Genomic DNA, 23,027 nt, shown 5'->3' on the forward strand with positions numbered 1-23,027 from the left:
AACGTTGTTAACAACAACAACAATAACAACAGCCTTTAAATTTCCCACTGCTGGACTATGGCCTCCTCTCCCTTTTGAGGAGAAGATTTGGAACATATTCCACCACGCTGTTCCAATGCGGATTGGGGGAATACACATGTGGCAGAATTTTTATGAAATTTGACACATGCAGGTTTCCTCACGATGTTTTCCTACACCGTCGAGAAAATGAATTACAAACATAAATTAAACACATAAATATTCAGTGGTGCTTGCCTTGGTTTGAAACCGTAATCACCGGTTAAGATGCACGCGTTCTAACCACTGGGCCATCTCACCTCGTGTTGTTAACATACTCATAAAGTTTAGAAATAATTGTTAGTTAATTAAATTAAGAATAAAATGTTCTCGATGTATCTCAATTTCTGATACAATAAATGATGTATCAAGTTGAATACTTCATAAGGTAATATCGCAACGACATCGCAAAGTGCACTCAACGAGGTCATCCCCACATCTCATTCCGTTTTATGACGAGCGTGAAAGTCATTTGAACCGATCTATAATATGAAGTTCTGTTATTGAATGTGACAATATTAACTTGTGTTTATTAGCTTTAGATGATACTTCGTCTTCTTGGAAGACACTCCTCAGTTTATCACTAGATACAATAAACAATATGACTTGGTACTTGGAGTTGGTTGTTTTCCGATTTAAAAGATGAGTGAGCCAGTTCAACTATAAATACAAGGGATGATATCTTAGTTCCCAAGGTTGGTGGCGTATTGGCGATATGAGGGAGGTTGGGTTAGCATTAGTAGTGATTTACCCAGAAGTGCACCAAATATTAATCAAATGTCACAAAAAATGTCCCTTAGCATTCTACATACATGTAGCTCTGTAATTAAAATAATATAATAGTGTTACATAAACCAATTTAATATTTTATACATAAATAAAAAATAATAATAATCTGTTGTCTTTATATTATTAATAGGCAAAATTTGTGTTATTATATTTTCTATAAGTTTAAGATGCGATTGTTTCTTATCAGCGATATAGCTCAGTGTTTACTTCTGAAAATATTTTTGTACGTATTTAAGGAATATTATTTATAAGCAGATATTTTTTTAATATATTAAATAATATTGTCCAAAAGAAATACACAAAAGCCTATCTTTTAAATTGATTTAAAGTCATCTACCAATTTTATTCTATTTTCGCAATTACTCGCAGATTTGTTCTCGCACAAAGGCTTAGTTTAATTAACGCTAAGTGAAGATTTTTATAGAAAATGATCACGTTATCTGTGAAAGAATTATTGAAGCAGGATTCAAGTGGGAGTGAGGAGCTTGATACTGCGAGGTTAAAATGTGCGACTGACAGGTTTTGAACGTTGTAACGAATTTGGCGTAAAGAATAGCTTTGCCACGTATTAAAGATTACTATTGGATACCGCGTAACTGTGCGTTTATTCAAAAGAATAGGAGTTTGACGATACCGATTTTCTTTAATTATGTTAACATTTTTTTTTTCTTATATAGCCGTTGTACTAACCTTGTTGTTCTCTCTAACCGGCCAGTTACTTTGTTTCGCTCTTTAATAGTAAATATTGTTAAATCACATCCATTTAGTAAATTGCAATCAAGAATCGTCTTGAAAATAAGACCATAACCATTTTTCTATATTATTATCATTATTATTATATTATAAATGTGAAAGTAACTCTGTCTGACTGTCTGTTGCTCTTTCACAACGAAACCGCTGAACCAACTTTGATGAAATTTGGTATGAAGCAAACTTAAGCTCCAAGAAAGGACATAGGCTAATTTTTTTGCCGAACACATGATAAACAACACCCTAAATCTCGAGCGAAGCCGCAGTCAACTGCTAGTTAATATATAAGATTACTATCAAAATTTTCCAATTACATGCAATCGAAATTTGGCAGTCGCTGTTATAAAAAAATCTTTTACCCTATCTGTTTCAAACCAATTTACTGACTGCGTCTGTATATTTTGTCAGTAACGTGATATATATCAGTAATAATTGTAGCGTGACACTGTCTGAAATTGTTTTATTTTCATAGCGGTTAGCTGAAGTTATTTTGTTTGTAAATAACGTTGCTTCTCAGTGAAAACATCACATATAAATCAAAGCATCGATTATAGCAACATACAGCCATGGTATAACAAAAAGGCCGTTAGCTGACATCTGATCGATTTTTAACTTTTGATGGCATATTAATTAGAAAATAATTGTATATTTATATATATGCGCTGTTTTTTGATACCTTGATTGGTTTTGAAAATGATTGTATGGTCTTATTATCGATAAGTTAGAAGCTAATCATAATTGAGTTTAGCTAGATAACGACATTATAGATATACCACGGCGGCATAGTGGTATTATAAATTTAATTTACACTTACATATATATCTACACATACAACATTGCTCGATCAATATAATATCATATTCAAATTAAAAAAAATAAGTGTTCTGTATTATTAGAACTATGGAAGTAGCAAGTAACTTTTGCATATACTATGTAGATATTGACTCGTGATCGAAAAATGTGCTCCTACCATCATACAGTTCAAATAGTACAGAGAGTTATGTTCATCGAACTTGAGTTGCTTAGCGTGGCTTTATTTACATTACATAACACTTTTTTTTAATGGTATAGGTTGGCGGACGAGCATATAAGCCACCTGATGGTTAATGGTCACCATTACCCATAGACAATGAAGCTGTAAGAAATATTAACTATTCCTTACATCGTCAATGTGCCACCAACCTTGGGAACTGAGATGTTATGTCCCTTGTGCCTGTAGTTACACTGGCTCACTCACTTTTCAAACCGGAACACAAAAATATTGAGTACCGTTATTTGGCGGTAGAATTACTGATGAGTGGGTGGTAACTAACCAGAGGAACTAAGAGTTACATTTTGTATGGCAAATAATTATTATATGTATGTATATTTTACAGTAACAGCTTCTAATGCTACTGGGCCAAGCGTCCCTCTCCCTTTCCAATGCCGGTTATGTATCAAATACATGTGGCAGAATTTCATTGAAATAAGACTCTTACAGGTTTTGTCGCGGTGTTTTCTTTTAAACAAGCACAAGATGAATTATAAACACAAATTAAGCACTTTTGCGGTGCTCGTCTGGACTCAAGACGATAAGATAAAGACGCACGCTTACTGGGTCGTCTCGAGTCTTAACTCTTATTTTTTAAAACATAACCTCCTCCTTTTTGAAGTCGGTTGAAAATATTCCTAAATGTTATTATAATACTACACTAACACTCCGAGCTCCCTCATCTGTGTAGGTATTTCATATGTAAAAACGTGCGCTGATAGACCTATTTAAATATAACATTGACACTGATTGATCACCCAAAAGGTTGACATATTACATATATGTATATGTCCCTTTTCAAAGCGGTGGTTGATATATAATACTTTGTTATATTTCGTATATTTCGATACTAAATGTCACCTAGTTTCCAACTTCGCAATGTCAATACATTATCTCTCGCGCACGGTATTCATTTTTATAATAACAGTCAATAGTTATTTTGAACTTTGTCTATATATGAATTTAATTTTATTTCATAATACATTCTTAAATAAGGTTTTCTTATTATTATTTTACAACATCCATGGACTCACAGTGGCCCGTGCCTTTTTTAAATTGTACTTTAATACATTTGGCGTTTTATATTATATTTTATTACTAAATTTTGAGATAATCGTCTTCTTGGCAGACGGGGCCCACACTAATTCATATATATTTTAATTACGAAAAATAGAGGGAGCAAGTGTTTATATACTATACAAATTGGTTTCACATTTTAGTATCACACAAATTGAAAATTTTCTTAATAAGGTTTGTTATTCAATAAAAGACTATAATGCTATTTTTTGATGTGTTATTATTTCTTTGAAACCAGACTCTCCTTGTCGTTGCAATTTCTCATTATTAATAATTTTATTACTTATTTAATGTGCCTTTATTTGTGACCCTAGCTGCTCGCCCTTTTGCCTATTTCATAAATACCTAAAAATTATATAATTAACTATTGTTTTAATATTGTAACATGACTATTCAAAAGTCCTTTTTAAGACGATTTGAATAAAAAATATTAAATCGATGGTCGAATTCAAGTTGATTACAAAAGTAATTAATTAATTAAGAAAGTTACATACTAAGTGTTATTAAAGGAAAAGAAATAGGATGATTCTGTAATAGACATATTTTATACGAACCAAAGTACCGGAATAAGGTCTAAACGTTGTGAAAAAGGGATTATTTGTCCAACACTGGGATATCTACTGGCTATTGTACTAGCTAACCTGCTAGCTTAGTTTTTTCGGATAAAGTTTAGAGAAACTGGAAGGTAAAAACACTTTTTCACCATAAATCCTTGTTATGTTTTAATTTACTTCCGTCAGTATTACATTTTTAAATGGCAATCCGCAGTGGATTTTTAAAAGAAAAAAAAACGATATTTCTTCCGTAGTTGTCCACTGGTTGTTCTGTTTATTAACCGCACTGTGATTTTCGCCCTTTTATATTTTCGGAAATCCAATTTTAAGTTTTGGTCTTTGTATTAGGAATATTCATTCATCTTTTTTATAAAATACATAGTTTGAAAAGAACAGTATTTTTTTTTTATGGTATCGTTTGGCGGACGAGCATATGGGCCACCTGATGGTAAGTGGTCACCATCGCCCATAGACATTAACGCTGTAAGAATTATTAACTATTCCTTACATCGTCAATGTGCCGCCAACCTTGGGAACTAAGATGTTATGTCCCTTGTGCCTGTAGTTACACTGGCTCACTCACCCTTCAGACCGGAACACAACAATACTGAGTACTGTTGTTTGGCGGTAGAATAACTGATGAGTGGGTGGTACCCACCCAGACGGGCTTGCACAAAGCCCTACCACCAAATAAAATTGAAAAAATAGTATTCGCATACTAACAAGGATATTCATACAACATAGAATTTAAGCTTCTTTATTCGATTTTTTTACTTATTTTTTCATTTGCACTGAATGTTAGAAAGAGGTAAATTTGTTTTTTGTATGTAGATAATCTCCAGAACTAATGATCGAATTCAATTATTTTTCACTAGTAAAGAAATTCATTTTTCTTAAATGCTATTATTATTTTGATACTTTATTTTTTATTTCTTTCATATCAATTTAATAATAAATTGCACTCATGCGAAGTCGAGTAGGTCATCTAGCGACTTATAAAATTAGTTAGGATTTAGCCATCTCTATGAAAGTGAAGAGAATACAACTACGTACCATTTTTATTTATTGATTCATGATAATATTTATAATATTATTATGGTTTAGATGGAGCAAATATGCAATATGAAGTAAGCTGGGCCTAATTCTGCTAACAAATTGTCAAATTATCGTTCAGCCTATGTCCTACTAACCGCAACCTACTAACAACTTAATCATCAATGCTTTTATGCCATGAGCTTTTAATTTATGAATAGGCCAAGTTAAAAATAATGTAATAACTGAAATAAAAGAAATACTGCAATTAAATATTTTATTTATTATGTAAGTATCTATAGTATGTGTATGTATATTATATTATTATATGTTTATGGAATATTTATTTATGTATCGTATATATACATATATATATTGTATCTATTTTATGTATTAAATAATTTGTACACCCCTACCATCCTATCTCTCTCCTCTACCAAAGGTAGCCTGGAAGAGATCGCTGTTTTAACGATAAGGCCGCCTATTGTACATTTTTCTTTTCTTTGTTTTTGTTTTACTCCTATTATTTTTGGTGTGCAATAAAGAGTATATAAATAAAACAATAACTGAAGTCGCAATTAAATACATATGAAATGTATACAATTTGTTTCAGACGAAAATATGATTGCAGTTTCCAAATAATTAGTCAATAAATAAGTACTCAACAAGTGACTCAGTAAATAGAACAAGTAAGAGCTAGTACTTATCAGTAATGTATATATAAATAGCTACTCATGTTCGTTACAATAACTGAAGAATTTTAAAACATTCATTATGAACATCGTAAGTTCTACAAAGCAATTGTAGAAAACGCTAAATCTTTTTTATAGTCTCCGTAATATCTATTATTTATCTTAAATTTTGGCGCTTATTCCATTACGCGGGTCGAATGTTAATCGGCGAATAAAGTGGCAGGCAGCGACTAATTAGCCATTCAATTAACGGCCTAGCATATTTATTAAGCGGCGTCGTTAAATCAGCCGCCTGAATGATATTCGACCAATAAATCGCCCGTTCTTGGAAGGGGTTAAATTGCTTTAGCACCGAAATAGAAACGCTTAAATTTGTTGGAATTAAATTATAGATATTAAGTTATAAAAACATAGTTATGTTGATTTTTTTCTCTAACACTCTTCTCGGTGAAGTGGGGGGGATGTTAAATGTAACGGACTATTCTATATACATAAGAATTAATGTAAAATTATATCTTAAGTAATTTAGGCAGGGAATAGTCACAGAAACTTTATAAAATATATATACGTATAAAACAAGATTATATTGATGATGTAAAATTGCGGAGCTAATTCTTATTGTCTTTCAGGCAGAATCTATATTAATATTATAAATGTCTGTCTGTCGTTTTTTCCACCAACCGCTGAACCGAATTTGATGAAATTTGGTACGAAGTAAACTTGAATGCCAAGAAAGGACATAGACTACTTTTTGCCTAACACATGATAGCCAACCTCCTATAACTCGAGTGTAGCTGTGGGTGATAACTAGCATATAACTAACATAAATTTGTATTTAAAATGTTGAAAAAGAGTTAATACTGACTTTCTCGCCGGTTTTTTTTCACTAGAACCTACATTCCTAACCTGTGGTAGCTTTACTTTTAATACAGTTTATGTAAAGGCATGTTTAAATAAAGTACATTACGATTTGTTTTTTTTTGTAAGTGATAGGTGCCAAACGAGCAGGAGGCTCTCCTGATGAGAAGTGACTACCACCACCCATGGACATCAGCAGCACCAGGGGGCTAGTAGGTGCGTTGTATGCCTTTGAGGAAGGAGTACGCTCTTTTCTTGAAGGTTCCCATGTATCGGTTCGGAAAAACCGCCGGCGAAAGCCAATTATACATTATTTTAAATATATCGTATTATAAATATTCGCAATAAAAAATGTAATCAAAAACAAATCGATCCGATATCACGCCTCTATAGAAGTGAAAGCCCTAAGTAAAAATCCAGCCATACGCACCAATATTCATCACTTTGAATAACGAGTTTCCTTTGAAATAAATTCAATTCATTTTACAATTTGACTTATCGTATTAGGTCTTTTGATGATGAAAGGAGCGAGCTGTTAGAAGAATCATTGGAAAGGATTCAGTGCTTCACTAAAAACAAAATAAAATATTATTGAGAGAAAGTGACCTTGCACCTTGAAAAACAGTGTTTTATGTTTTAATATTTATTTTACTACCGAGAAATTAATAAAAATAATATCATTCTATTACAAATCAACCACGATTATTTGTTAATGTAAACTTCGCTGTTCATTTGGTAAGGCTTGCCTAGTCTGGGTAGGTGTGAGACACAGTACCCAGTGCTCCGCTTCGAAGCATTAGTACGCCAATTGAAGTGCTGGGAAATATGCTAGTTCAAAAGGTTGTCGGCGCATTGGCAAGCATTGGGCCAACATTTGAATTATAGAACCAATATTCTAGGTGGAGTTTATAGGCAAGCCCGTCTGTTTTGCTGTCTGAAACGCAAATCTAAATTAAAAAATAGATACACCAAAGACACGCATAATACGCCTATCGACGTACAACAATATGAAGAAAAATAAATTAATTAAGAGGACCGAATCTACAGCCGCCACAACTAGACAAATTCTATGCATCTAGATTACAATACAAGTAATATAGTTGTATTTAAAGTATGGTGAAAAAAGAAACTGATTAAGGATACAAAATAATTATTTGAAATTGAAAACCAAGAGAAATGCAAATTTGTAATAAGTACGTTTCTACATTCACATAACTTGGCTATACAGAATTTACATATATATAACTTCAATGTGTGTCTATATTATAGAGCACATAGGAGCACTTCAAAATGAGACGAAAACCATTTTCTATGTGCAACTATCGTCCCATAATCACTGGAAATTTTTCAAAATATTCAGGTACAGATTGCACGTGATATTTTAGTTAAAATATTTTTTTAACCTTTTCATAGAAATAACTTTTTGCAAGTACAACACACGTTAGTCAAAATTGGATATATTGCATAACAGAGTGTTTTTAATTAGATTATAGATCGCAAGTTTATAAAATAATCACGTTTTATAAAACATGTTATTGTTGCTACTACCTTATAAAAGAAACTGAACTACATATGTATGTTTAAATTGATTTAAATTATTATTATATATAAGCTAACTAGTAAGTTTCTTTCTGTGAATGTTGTAACATTATTTTGGTATACCTACTAAACATTTTTAAACTATAGTTCTCATGTGATCACAAGTAGTTTTCTTTGAATACACTGAAACTGCGCTAAAAATATCCAACTTTTATTTATTATGAAAGAAGTATGAAAAAGTGTCAGAACAATTATTTTTAATGATCAAGACCTGAAGATAATCAATGAATCCAATGAGTTCCTATCCTGAGAATCCTTTTTAGCAGTCTTTAAATAAAACATTTCAAGCTTTTCTCTGTATAATTAAAATGTAATGGTTTAGTTGAGCTAAATATTTCGAACATAAAATTTGTTGCAATTTGTTCTATGTTGCTTTTTTATAGAGTCATGTGTCGTATAGCCTTGAAACTAGAAACCTTTTTTACGATTACCTCTTGGATGTCCACCACCCCAATGTCGTACGTTCAAGGATTTCAGTGGCATTGAAGTCGGGCAAAAATTGGCCTCGTCTCTAAATTAACGGAACTACTATCAAAATAATTTCATTAATTACATCATTTTATTTCTAATATAGCAAAAATGCATATAGATCTTTTGACTCACGAAACGCACTCCTTCACCCAAAATGAAAAAATCAAAATCAAAATATTCTAGACAGTTTCAAACTAATCCATATATTTATTACAAAGCTAACTGTTGTGCTTATATGTACGAACGTTGTTTCAGAGAAGTTTGTATCATTTGAGACAGACCTATTTCAATCGAAACTAGTGTACAGCACCTATCTTCGCCACTCATCAATCGCATAACACACCACTCAAATCAAATCAAATCAAATCCAAATACATTTTATTCAGATAGGCAAGTACTTTTGAATCGTCATTTTACAATTAAGTGAAGCTACCACCGGTTTGGAAAGTAGATTCTACCGAGAAGAACCGGCAAGAAACGCAGTAGTTACTCTTTTTCAACATTTAAAAATACAAAGTCATGTTAGTTAAATACAATTACTTAAATTAATATATCCTGCTTGGAAGTCAACAGGTATTAACTCCAGGCTTTTTTATCATGTACAAAACGATTTGAAAATGTTTGTCATTTGAAATTTATAATGCAACTTTATCATCATTACATACTATAAACGAAGTCGCCTACCATAAGCTGTCCCTGTGTATGCTTAGACCTTTAAAATTGCACAACAGATTTTGATGCGGTTTTTAATAGATAGAGTGATTCGAGATGAAGGTATCTGTATATGATACATGGATAATATAGTAAAGAGACAAGAACTAAAAGACTGTAGTACATTTATTATCAGCAATGCAACCGTGCGAAGCCGGGGCGAGTAACTAGTTAATTAATAAAATATGGTAAAAAAAGTATCAAATAAAATCTTTCTTTTTTCTTTTGCTTTTTAAAAATGATTAAACACTGTATAATTTTCAATATTTAAACAATAATTATCGGTCCAAATTTAAAAATGCGAGACGAAATTATTTCTTTATTTTTTAGATTTGGACTGCAGGGGCTTGAATGAACCACCAGTGTTTTTGGTGAGGTCTTATACTAACGTAATATTTTGAATTAGTCTGTTAAGTTATTTATAACCATTTTTCACGCGAGCGAAGCTGAGGGCAACAGCTAGTTCATCATAGAAGTATAAAACGAACGTAAACAAAACAACTAAGATGTTTTTTATGGTCAGTAATTTGTGTGACTGTCAAAGGCAAGATTGCGCCTGCCGGAGCAATGCTCCGTGTGGTTCAGTAGCATGAGGGGGAGGGGGTGGTCAGTGGGGGACGATCGGAGCAACGTTGTTAATCACATGGTCATGTTTTTGTCGGGTCTGACTCTGCTGTGACAAAAAAAACTTAGTACAGTCAACTATTTAATTTACCTTATCTTGGGTAGTAAATTTTTCCTATCACTGATTGTACAGGACACAGTACCCTACTAATTAATATATCTATTCATTTATTTATAAGATAACTTTCCTAATGATTGTCAAATTAAACACCACCGGTTTGGAAAATAAAATACCCTGACCTGAGAAGAACAGGCAAAGGAACCACATTCAATAGTAAGTCTTTGAGTACATGCATTCTCTCATATCTTTTTAAGTTGGCCATCGCATTTCCATTGCTTTCTGTGACATGTTGGAAAGCCGTTTATGGACCCATAAAAGTGTAACGGACTCTTTGCAGTCGAGTAAGTCGTTTGGTTATCAATTTCTTAGAAAGGTCATTTATTAGATACATGACGACCACAGATCTAATATTTTAAACTTCAATCCTGCAATATATAATACTGAAAAGTAGTATATGTGAAACTTCAGTAATTAAACAGCCTCAGCCGCGACCCCGTGGCCTTTACGGTACGTGCCTCGGATGTGAAATATCAGCGTGACGTAAGGGCACGTCCCATTCGCTGTTTGCCAATTGTCGAAGAAATCAAACTTCGCAAATTGTATGCCATGATCATAATATTTACTGAGTCTATTTGAATGTATTTATATACATGGTAAATTCATAAATTGTTATGATTTTAAACGACTATGTCTCATATAAAACTATTTATAACATCATTGTTTAACTCAAAATTTGAATGTAAGTTCGTAATAGATGATGTGCATAAGACATGTGCTTGGTGATAGGGCTTTGTGCAAACTTATCTGGGTAAGTAGCACCCACTCATCAAATATCCTACCGCCAAATAGAATTCTTACTATTGTTGTATTCCGGTGTAAAGGGTGAGTAAGCCAATGAAACAACAAGTACAAGAGACATAACATAGATAACGATAACGTACTCGTAGTGATTTGATCTATATTTTCAATACAGGTAACAAACGAGCAGGAACTTGATGGAAAGTGACTACCACCACCCATGGACATCCGCAACAGCGGGTGCTTGCAGGTGCATTGCTAGCATTTAAGGAATGAGTACGCTCTTTGTTTGAAGGTTCCCAATTCGTATCGGTTCGGAATAACCGCCGGCAAACACTGGTTCCACACATGGGTTGTGTGAGGCAGAAAAATCTAATAATATATCTAATAAATATTGCGTTGTTGTGGATCTAGACGAAGGATGGATCTTGGAATTTTGACCGGTGCCAACTTAGAAGCACATGACTTAAGCACGATCGTCGGCATGCTGTCCACTGGACTTATAATTATCCAAGGAAAGAAGTGCTTTACTAACTGCACTTTGTCGGAATTTAATCTCTGACGTCAAAGTATCCCACAATCTCCAACAATTGAAATATAAATTCAATTAAATACAATGACATTGATTTATGTTAAATTTATAATGAAGTAGGTATTGTAATACAATACAAATATAGCTCGTATGTTTATAGCAAACAAACTATTTACTCATACGACCGGAACTACAAATAAACGTCATACTGTTTAATTTCTGGCTTGACTCCATTTAAGTACAAAATTTTTGGTTTTATTATTATATATTGCCAGATAAATAATAATAAAAACAAAAACAAAAATTACTGTATGGAATCAGATTTCATCGGCGCATTTTTTTCTTTTTTTATGACATAGGTGGCAAACGAGCAGGAGGCTCACCTAATGGAAAGTGACTACCACCGCCCATGGACATCTGCAATACCAAGGGGCTTGCGTTGCCGGCCTTTAAGAAAGGAGTACGCTCTTTTCTAGAAGGTTCTCATGTAGTATCGGTTCGGAAAAACCGCCGGCGAAAGCTGGTTCCACAAAGTGGTTGTGCGAGGCAGAAAATGTCTAAGAAATCGCGCTGTTGTGGATTTTCGGACAGCAAGGCGGTGCGGGTGAAACTTAGAATTTTGACGAGATGTCCGAGGGTGAAATTCAGCAGCCGGGATTAATCCGAACAATTCCTAGGAACATTCTCCGTGAATTTTGACAACCGATATCACTTGGGAACCTTTGTTCAATGTTCATGGACGGTGCACTTTAAACCAATTGTGCCCAAAATCTAACATCACTTCCATTATTCTGATCCCATGTTTCTAAAGCACTTGTGTTATAAAAAATTAGAAGTAACGACGGTACCACTACCACCACCCAAGACAACATAGAAAACTAATGAACTTTTTCTACATCGACTCGGCCCAGGAACCTAACCCTGGACCTTGGAGTGGCGTACCTATGAAAACCGGTAATACACTATATTCGACTACGCAGTTCGCCACTATTATTAATATTTCAAACATATATATGTTTTTAGTTTGAATAGTTTACTATACGCCTAATGTCTATACACTAAGTGGTGGACGGACGGTAAAGTTTTAGTGGTTATGCTAACGCTGTTTTAATGTGGGTTAACGAATGAAATTCTGCCCCATTTGTATCGGTCTCTTGTGGATCCTCGCGCCAGCGTTGCAAAAAAGATTTCATACTAGCCAAACCTACGGCTTTACCCTTGCGTAATTTATAAAACACAAACATCGGTTCTAACCACGGTTTTACCCCTTTAGGAGTAGAGTTTCCTACGAACCAAATCTAAGTTTGTAGGTGTTATAGTGTCCGAGATTTTGTGAGTAATCAATGAATGGTATTTCGCTTTTATATATAATTTCTAATTGTAGATATCACTCTAATCTTCGAAGTTACTGACAGTAATATCAAACGAGTGTAGTCTTATGTTAAAACAAGTACTTTTGCGCGGCCGAAGTCGCGTGCAGAAGCTATATTAGATAAGGCACGCGATATTATGTCAATAAACAATATATAGTCACGTTACAGTTACAGTGTAGTATCAGATACATTATAAAGCGGAAGAGTTTGTTTGTTCCTTTGTTTAAACGCGCTTATCTCAGGAACTGTTGATCTGATTTAAAAAAAATGATTTGTTAGTCCATTTATAGAGGAAAGCTTTGGGCTATATAACATTACGCTGTCACCAATAGCGTCAGTGAGGAATGTTGCAAAAACGGGGCAAATTATTCACATTACCACTTTCTCTGACAAACCGAAAATCACGCGGGCGAAGTTGCGGGCGGCCGCGAGTATATACTAAATTGGCGCTCCAATTCGAAGAATGAATGAGTTTACAAGTAACATAACACCTCTAAAATATATCACCTATAAATATTGGTGATGACATATTTCTTATGTCATCACCAATATTTGTCGTTGGTACTGACTATTTTAGTGGTTAACAAAAGGTCATTTGACAGTCTGCCTGCATATTATTAATAATGTATATCCATTAATACTTTATCGTTTTAATCTCTTCGTATCCCAAAAGTTAAATTAGTCTAACGTAGGCTTTTTAAATGTTCTCGGAAAGCCCTACTTCAATAAAATTCATTTTGATTTTGCCACTTAAGTGCCATAAATTTGACCCTAGAAACCTTTTTCGGAGGGTCGAACTTGTAATCCTCCGGTCAGTTGTAAGAACTAATGTGAGTATATTGTACGCACTGTTTAAAAAAATCGGGTCTGAAAGAAAATGTATGTAAAGGACTTTATACTAGCATTTTATTTAAAAAAAAAAGTAAAGCCTGTACATTTCCCACTGCTGAGATAAGGCCTCCTCTTCCATTAAGAAGAGGGTTTGGAACATATTCCACCACGCTGTTCCAATGCGGGTTGGTGAAATGCACATGTGGCAGAATTTCGATGAAATTAGACAGGTTTCCTCACGATGTTTTCCTTCACCGCCGAGCACGAGATGAATTATAAACACAAATTAAGCACATATATATAGTGGCGCTTGCCTGGGTTTGAACCCGCAATCATCGGTTAAGAAGCACGCGTTCTAACCACTGGGCCATCTCAGGTTATTTTTTTAACCAAAACTAAAATACACTTGAAAGTCTTGGTATTTGGTGACGTTAGCGCTATAGGATCTATATTTATCATTCTATATGTAATCCCCTGACGCCACCCACGATAAGGATATAAGTTACCATGTAGCAATACATCTAATAATAATATGTCACTAAGCTAGTTTTAGCATTATTACTAAACAAACCTATGATAAAACAGAAAAATACAATATTTTATATAAATTTCATAAACTGATATATTTACACAATTAAATATATGAGATGAGATATTCAAACAAACACGCACACATCCACATTAAACACAAATATATAATTTCTATATAATTTACTTAAAGTAAAAATTGAATATAAAGAAACAGCCTGTGTCACGGTTGGTGGAAACACAAAATGAAAAATTAAATAATTTGGTGGTGGGTTTTGGGCAAGCCAGTTAAGGTAGGTAGAGCACCAACTCATCAGAAATTATACCGCCAAATGACAGTATCATATATATGGTGAGTGAACAATAAAGGATGGTTATTATTTCTCATAGCGGTCAGTTTTCACCATTTATATCAGGTTTAGGTACCTTACTGCATGGCCCAGTAGGAGCCGAGATGGCCCAGTGGTTAGAACACGTGCATCTTAACCGATGATTTCGGGTTCAAACCCAGGCAAGCACATATGTATGTGCTTAATTTGTGTTTATAATTCACCTTCTGCTCGGCGGTGAAGGAAAACATCGTGAGGAAACCTGCATGTGTCTATTTTCATCGAAATTCTGAAATAGGTGCAATCCACCAACCCACATTAATACAGCGTGGTAGAATATGTTCCAAACCCTCTTCTTAAGGGCAGGAGGCCTTGGCCCAGCAGTGGGAAATTTACGGGCTGTTACTTTTTTATTTTACTTTACTTTACTGCATGGCCACCTACCGATTTTGTAGAAAAAAACGTATTTAACAGTATTCAGAGTTTATAAGCTTATGAGCTCCCCGTCCCGGCTGCATACGGAAAAAATTCAGGCGGAGTTGATTAACTTCGTTTGAAACTTTGCCTTGCAAATTGAAAACAAAAACAATTAAAAAAGCTACTCTTCTTGGGTATTTTCGAAATAAAAAGGATTATCTTCTTCGGCTGATAAACTATCTATATTAATATTATAAATATGAAAGTAACTCTCTTTGTCGCTCTTTCACGACCAAACCGCTGAACCGAATTTTATGAAATTTATTATGAAGCAAACTTGATCTCCAAGTAAGGAGTTAGGCTATTTTTTTGCCTAAAAAATGACAACCAACACCCTAAAATACGAGCGAAGCCGAGGCGACTAGTCTTAATGTATAATGTATATAAATAATTAAAAAATACTTTGGTAAAAGTCATAGTATTCAATACAAATTATAATTATAGATGATAAAAAAGGTTGGCGTTAATACCTTTTGCCTTCCAGACATAATGTATTATATTCATATGTTTTTTTTTAAATATTGATAAAGGGTAAGTACTCAATTTTAATGGATGATACCCATCCAAAAACTACAAAAATATTATAGTACAAAAGTGCATGCAAGCACAGACACCATACTCTCATAATCAGCAAATCCGTCCGGAAACAGCATTTTAACTGCACCTAGGTTCAGGAAGTACGGCTTAGACGGTTCTCCGAGGCACGCGAGTTTACAATCCGAATTCCAGACTCCGTGCTGTTACTGAAATTATTTTGGCAGAAAACTTACTTGTCGGTAGGGCTTTGTGCAAGCCCTTCTGGGTAGGTACCACCCACTCATCAGTTATTCTACCGCCAAATAACAGTACTCAGTATTGTTGTGTTCCGGTTTGAAGGGTGAGTGAACCAGTGTAACTACAGGCACAAGGGACATAACATCTCAGTTCCCAAGGTTGGTGGCACATTGACGATGTAAGGAATAGTTTATATTTCTTACAGCGTCATTGTCTATGGGTGATGGTGAACACTTACCATCAGGTGGCCCGTATGCTCGTCCGCCAACCTATACCATAAACAAATTAGGAAAACCGATAACTAGTTATATGCCTCAACTGATTTGAACCCAGAACCCTAGAGACCACTAGACCAACGATTCAATCAATAGAATAGTCGAATGAAGTAAGGTTCAGTATACTAATTGCCGATTATAGCATGTGAGTTTAATTTGCACTAATATCTGGCACTCAACGCAACGCTTACATTATCAACACATTACTTGTTAGGGCTTTGTGTAAGCCCGTCTAGGTAGGTACCACCCACTTATCATATATTCTGCCGCTAAACAACAGTACTTAGTATTATTGGTGGTGCAATGGCGATATAAGGAATGGTTCATATTTCTAACAGCGCCAATGTTTATGGACGGTGGTGTCCACTTACCATCAGGTGGCTTATACGCTCTTCCGAATTCCAAACCCTTTCCTTAATGGGACAGGAGGTTTTAGCCCATCAGAGCGAAATTTACAAACTGTTGTTGTTGTTTATATAGTACATAAGTAATAAAAGAGTTGTAATATTTCTTTAATGTTTGTAAAAAATGCCTTCGTGCTGTCATTTTAAATTTGCCTTCACATATTAGCGCTATCATTAGTAACGATTTATTTGTGCTAATTAAGAAAATATAAAATGATGTTATATTACGTTTTGAATTATTTACTTGAAAATTATTACGAAATAGATAACTTAAGTTATTGATACTATAGATGTTTAGTTATGTTTACAGAGCAACTGAAACTTTATTAAATTTACAACGCAGATTGTTCCTTAATTGAAATAGCAAGAGATTTTGCTTACAAGCAATTTAGTACTAAGATAATAACTTAGTTTGAAATACTTTATTGTGCGTATTAATGTAGTTTGTCTAGAACTGGGATTTAATGTCTGAAGCCGTTCTTTATGAGTAAACATTTCGCTGATGATAATAAAACGCGAACACAGTACCGTAGCTTAAAATAATATTCGTACTATAAATATACAGTGAAGCAGTCAGTAATACATCTATTACATTTAATAAAATTGGAGTGTATGTTTGTAATATTAAAATAGCCCTTTTTTACTCAATACATATGTATCTATACAAGATACATATACCAAAATAATATTTTTTACAATTATTGTCGGTATGTCTGTCTGTCTGTTTGTTTTGGCTAATCTCTCCAACGGCTGGACCGATTTTGATGTGACTTTCACTGGCAGATAAACTGATATAATAGGAAGTAACTAAGGCTACGATTTTTTTTTTAAATTAAAATGCGTGCAATGTCGCGGGCACAGCTAGTAAGAATTATGAACAAAACATATCAATTTAACAGAGACTTTACAACTGGTAACCAATCTCTAGCGAGGAGTGCTCTTATCGTCAAGACTCCGTTTTACTTCCAATTTGTGATTAATTATCTGCAGATTACGAGCCAATTTCCGATCGCTCTCTCCGCTGCACGCGATTCCCACTTTGAAATGAGACTTCTGGATCCGTGAGTAAAGTTCGATTTAATTCTCGATCATTTCTGCATTTCCTCGTTCCCTGAGTGACAGCGATAAGATCGACAGAACTAAATACGGGTGCATGCCCTACAAGAATATGTTAGTTCTACATGTGCCTGCGACTTTGTACGAATTTGAATGTAATAAAAAGTTATTGCTCAATTGCATTGTGCAACCAACCACTGGTGCATTCCATCAACCCACATTGGAACAGCGTGGTGGAATATGTTCCAAACCTTCACCTTAGTAGGAGAGGAGGCCTTAGCCCAGCAGTGGAAAATTTACAGGCTGTTACTGTACTGTACTGTACTGATTGTAACTTAATTACTATGTATTATGCAGTTTTTGTTATTAAATAATTTGTGAGTGGCACCCGAGGTGACGGCGGAATGGTGGCACGCGAGAAGGCTGCGCGCGGCACTGGACATTGTCACGTTGCATGTGCATCAGCTATCTGCCAGTGAAAGTCCTGTCAAATCGGCCGAGTCTTCCCAGAGAGCAGACAGAACAAACATTTATTTATTTATTTATATTTTGGAAACAAACAGTGCTATTAATAATTAAAAATGTTGTACATAATTAATCCTTAATCCAAAACAGTTTCCTATGACAATTAATACATAAAAAAATTTCAGAGTGTAGAAAGCATATTAATAATAACTATTATAAATTATACATTATCATTATAAATATTAAAATTAAACCTTTAAATTAAAAATTATTGCAATATATAGTTAGGTATGTTAAATATCATTTAGATTCATTTAATAAATATTTTACAGCTGATTTGAAGAAACTCGGTGTTACTCTTTTTTAACATTTAAAAATTAAATATTAGTTAAATACAATATATATGTAATGTATCCTGCCTGGAAGTCAACAGGTATTAATTACATGCTTTTTTATCATCTATAAAATCTTGTATCGAATAATATGCTTTTTTTACCAATGTATTTTAAACGATCTGAATTTACGAAACGGCCAAGTTAAAAATGTCTGCGGATTTATTTTTTAAGTAGAATGCCGCTATACATAATCCTAAGCGTCTATCTTTTCGGTTAGACGTAAATGCGTCATTCGATTACATTTTTACTTATTTTAGAGAAAGTCAATAAAAAAATCATTATATTCTGAAAACAACTAAAGTATAATTACTAAACGAGCAGAAAAACAATTTGCGAAGTTTAGTCGTCCTATCAGGAACCAAAAGCTGCAGATTTATCAATTAACTAATGCGTGTTATTGGTGCGAATTATGACAACCTCTTCTTGCAATAACTTTTTTTTACCTTTTTTTTAAAAACAACTCAAGTGTCTGACTGATATTCTAACATACACAATGCGTTGTAATTTCACTAATGCGTTGTTTTGTAATTTGTATACATATGGAGCTTAGGTATGAGGTAAACGCTATTTTTAAAATGGATTGAATAAAAACTAATCAGAAATTCAATTTATTTATTTCAACGTTCAATAGACGAAGCATTTCTTTTGCGTTTCTCGTTCTTTAATTTCTAATAATATCGTAAGTCGGAAAACCCGATTTCACCGCTTATTACTTATAATAATACTTATTAATAATATTTTCTCCTAATAATGTTTTGATAATTATAATAATAATTCAGATAGTTTGAACATGGCTTAATTTATTTATTTAATAAACTGGTATTTATATAAATTATAAATGGACACAATACTTACGAATTTGAACATAATTAATTAATTTTAGAAATCAAAATCAAAATAAACTTTATCCAAGTGGGCTTTTACAAGCACTTTTAAATCGTCATTTAACAATTAAGTGAAGCTACCACCGGTTCGGAAAGTAGAGTATATATATATATATATATATATATATATATATATATATATATATATATATATATATATATATATATATAGAGTTGTCTTAAATTTTCGCGATTATTACACATTTAAATAAAACTAATTATAACGGATGAATCGCGTATATTAATTATTTTTAAACATCCCGACGTTTCGAGCACTTTGCAGTGTTCGTGGTCACGGGTAGACTACCCGTGACCACGAACTTTTATTTAAATATATATATAGAGTATATATATATATATATATATATATATATATATATATATATATAGAGACGTATGTATATTATATGGAAGAAAATAGTCATATTAATCACGTTAATAAATCTGGTTCAAATGTGTGGTTACTCGAACTTAGTGAAAAATAAGTAATTCTATTATGCAAAATATATAGTAATTTTTAGACGATAAATCAATTATAGCGTTATTAGTTAATAGAGTGACTACCTTCAATTGTCACGAAGTGTAAACTCCAGTGCCTGACAAACTCTATACTATACTGTTCTGTGAAATTAGCCATAATTATCGCATTACCGTCACGATCGTTTTAAACTTATATACGCTCGGTAATAATAAATATGAGACAACATCACATACATTACTCTGATCCCAATGTAAGTAGCTGAAGCACTTGTGTTATGGAAATCAGAAGTAACGACGGTACCACAAACACCCAGACCCAAGACAACATAGAAAACTAATGGTAATCTACATCGACTCGGCCGGGAATCGAACCCGGGACCTCAGAGTGGCGTACCCATGAAAACCGGTGTACACACCACTCGACCATGGAGGTCGGTGACAGGAGATTGTGCCTACGTAGGTACGGACCGGATGTCCTTCCCAAGAACTGAAATAAATGGACTTCTTTGAATAAGGCCTGGGGGGTCGACAGTTTAAAGTGATTCAATTTACTAAATTTGTTGGTTACAATTTATTTTTGTGGAATAAATAAAACTATTTTTTATTATTATTTATTATATGATGTTATCGCCATCCGATTTCCGGTCAAATTTCATCTCAACGCATAGCAGCACTGTGCAACGTGAAGTTCGTAGGAGGCGACTACAGGGATACGCTAGCTGAATCGGTTACTTCGGAATAGTGCTTTGAATAGAGTAAACGTATTTTGTTACCTTAGTTATTACAATATAAGTTATAAATATATATATAGTGTTGTATTGTATTAAATAATAAAGTAGTTCATAATGATGACTGTCAAACAGACAAGTTCAAGAATCTTGCAAACATATGCACTAAAAGATGAGTTCATTAACACTCGTGTCGCTTGTCATATCGGTAATAGCCTCCAATGTCATGACGGTGCTGAACGCATCTCTTTGAAGCTCAGCAAAGCTGTTGGATAAATGTAAAACGTATCCCCAGAGACGCCGTTTAATTTAAAATCCGAAACAAGTGATTACACAGTCTTTCAGGCCAGAAGAAAAGCCTTTGATTTATAGTCCGAGTTCCATTAAAACACCCATTAAATTACATAATGGTCCGTAGAGAAGGTCCTTTGACCTAAATGATGATGCAGCTATAAAAAGAAAAACACAGGGCGTCATCTTTGGGGACGCGACATTTGATCTTTGTACTGTTCCTGTGAAAATTAATATTTTACTAATGATTTATTATTGTTATGTTTTAAGTAGGTCAGTGGACTGCAATTTTTGCCCACTTTTTTATGTTATAGGTGGCAAAGGAGTAGAAGGATCACCTGATGGAAAGTAAAAACCACCGCCCATGGACGTCTGCAGAGTGATGCTTGCAGGTGCTTTGCCAGCCTTAAAGGAAAAAGTACTCTCTTTTTTTAAAGGGGATCACAAGTCGTATCGGATCGGCAAAACTGCCGATGAAAGCTGGTTTCACAGAGTGGTTGAGCGAGGTAGAAAATGTCTTAAAATTTTCGGACATCTAGATGACACTGCTGCATCTACTAATAACTATCCCTTGCATCTCGAACGTACCATCAACCTTGGAAGCTACTTGTACCTGTACACTGGTTCATTCAACCCTTAAACCTGACTAAGACAGAACCATGTATTACTGTTTGGCTATAGAATAACAGATCTTTGCCTTCTCAGACTAACTTTAAACAAAGCCTTTCCACCACGTATCATCTAAAGCTAATAAACACAAGTTAATATTGTCACATTCAATAACAAAACTTCATATTATAGATTGGTTCAAATGACTTTCACGTCCGTCATAAAATGGAATGAGATGTGGAGATGAGCTCGTTGAGTGCACTTTGCGATGTCGTTGCGATATTACCTTATGAAGTATTCAACTTTAAACATCATTTATTACATCAGAAATTGAAATTTACAGACATTATTAAAGAGATAATAAGGTTCCATATATACCATATATATCTCTTATAATATTCTCAGGAGTGCAGTAAATCAATTATAAGAGTATAGATTTATATAGACAATTTGAGTTAAAATCTAAAAATAATTCGAGTTTTCCTATCCAACTGTTTCCAATCCTTAGTATGTTTGTTAGGAGGTCAGTACCTATATTCTCCTGCCTGAAAATGATTGCAAGGATTGAAATCAACAGGGACTACTCATGTAATGCATATTTTTTAGTATTTTATAAACTCATGTTTATTTTAATATAGATATTGTTATGTAGATATACTAGCCACTGGGCCACCTGATGGTAAATGGAGAATACATATAGATGTTGGTACTATAGGAATTATTAATCATTATTCATATGACCAATGCTCCGCCAACTAAATAAAATTAGCGGAGATGTTATGTCCTTGTTGCCTGTAGTTATACTGATTCGCTCAATCTTCAAATCGGTATTAAACAATACTATAGTCTGGTGTTAGAACATATGATGAAATGACCAGTTATATCATCATATATTCTAACACCAAAGTATCTACTCAAATTGATTTACTTCTCAACTAAATAATATAAAATTCATAGATATAACAAAAGCTGGCCCTTGATATAAGCCAAGGTGACCCGTGGTTAGAACGCGCACATCACAACCGATGATAGCGGGTTCAAATCCAAAGTACCACTGAATATATATGTTTATCTTTATAATTAATCGCGAAGAGAAACATCGTGAGGAAGCCTGCAAGTATCTAATTTCAATTAATTTCTGTAACATGTATATCTATTAGCTCCAAACCTTTTGCTCAGAGGGAAAGAAAGGGCTTAAGTGCTGTGACTCTACTTGTATTTTTATGAACAGGCCAGTTCAACAGGAAAAATAATTTATTTATCCATTGTGTTTGTTTATTGTTAAATGTATTATAAGCTCCTCCAATAATGTGTAAGACCGTAATTGTTAATCAGTCGGACTTCAAATTCAATTTGATTCGACAATGAAACAGTTATAATTCACCGAATCGTTTTCGCGTCGGGTTTCAGTAAACACGAAATAATAATAAATTGGAAATGTGAACTGAATTCATAAAAAAATGGAGTATGTTTTTATTAACTGCAAAAAAAAA

General features: G+C 33.7%; 1 protein-coding gene across 1 annotated transcript in view; it reads right to left on the bottom strand.

Moving 5' to 3' along the window:
* The window catches only part of LOC124537838 (neuropeptides capa receptor), a 117,460-nt gene that overhangs the window by 89,601 nt on the left and 4,832 nt on the right, over positions 1-23,027 (bottom strand). The gene's annotated exons all lie outside the window — the stretch shown is intronic.

Source organism: Vanessa cardui, chromosome 19 (genome assembly GCF_905220365.1).
Source record: "Vanessa cardui chromosome 19, ilVanCard2.1, whole genome shotgun sequence".
In the NCBI taxonomy this organism is placed as follows: Eukaryota; Metazoa; Arthropoda; class Insecta; order Lepidoptera; family Nymphalidae; genus Vanessa; species Vanessa cardui.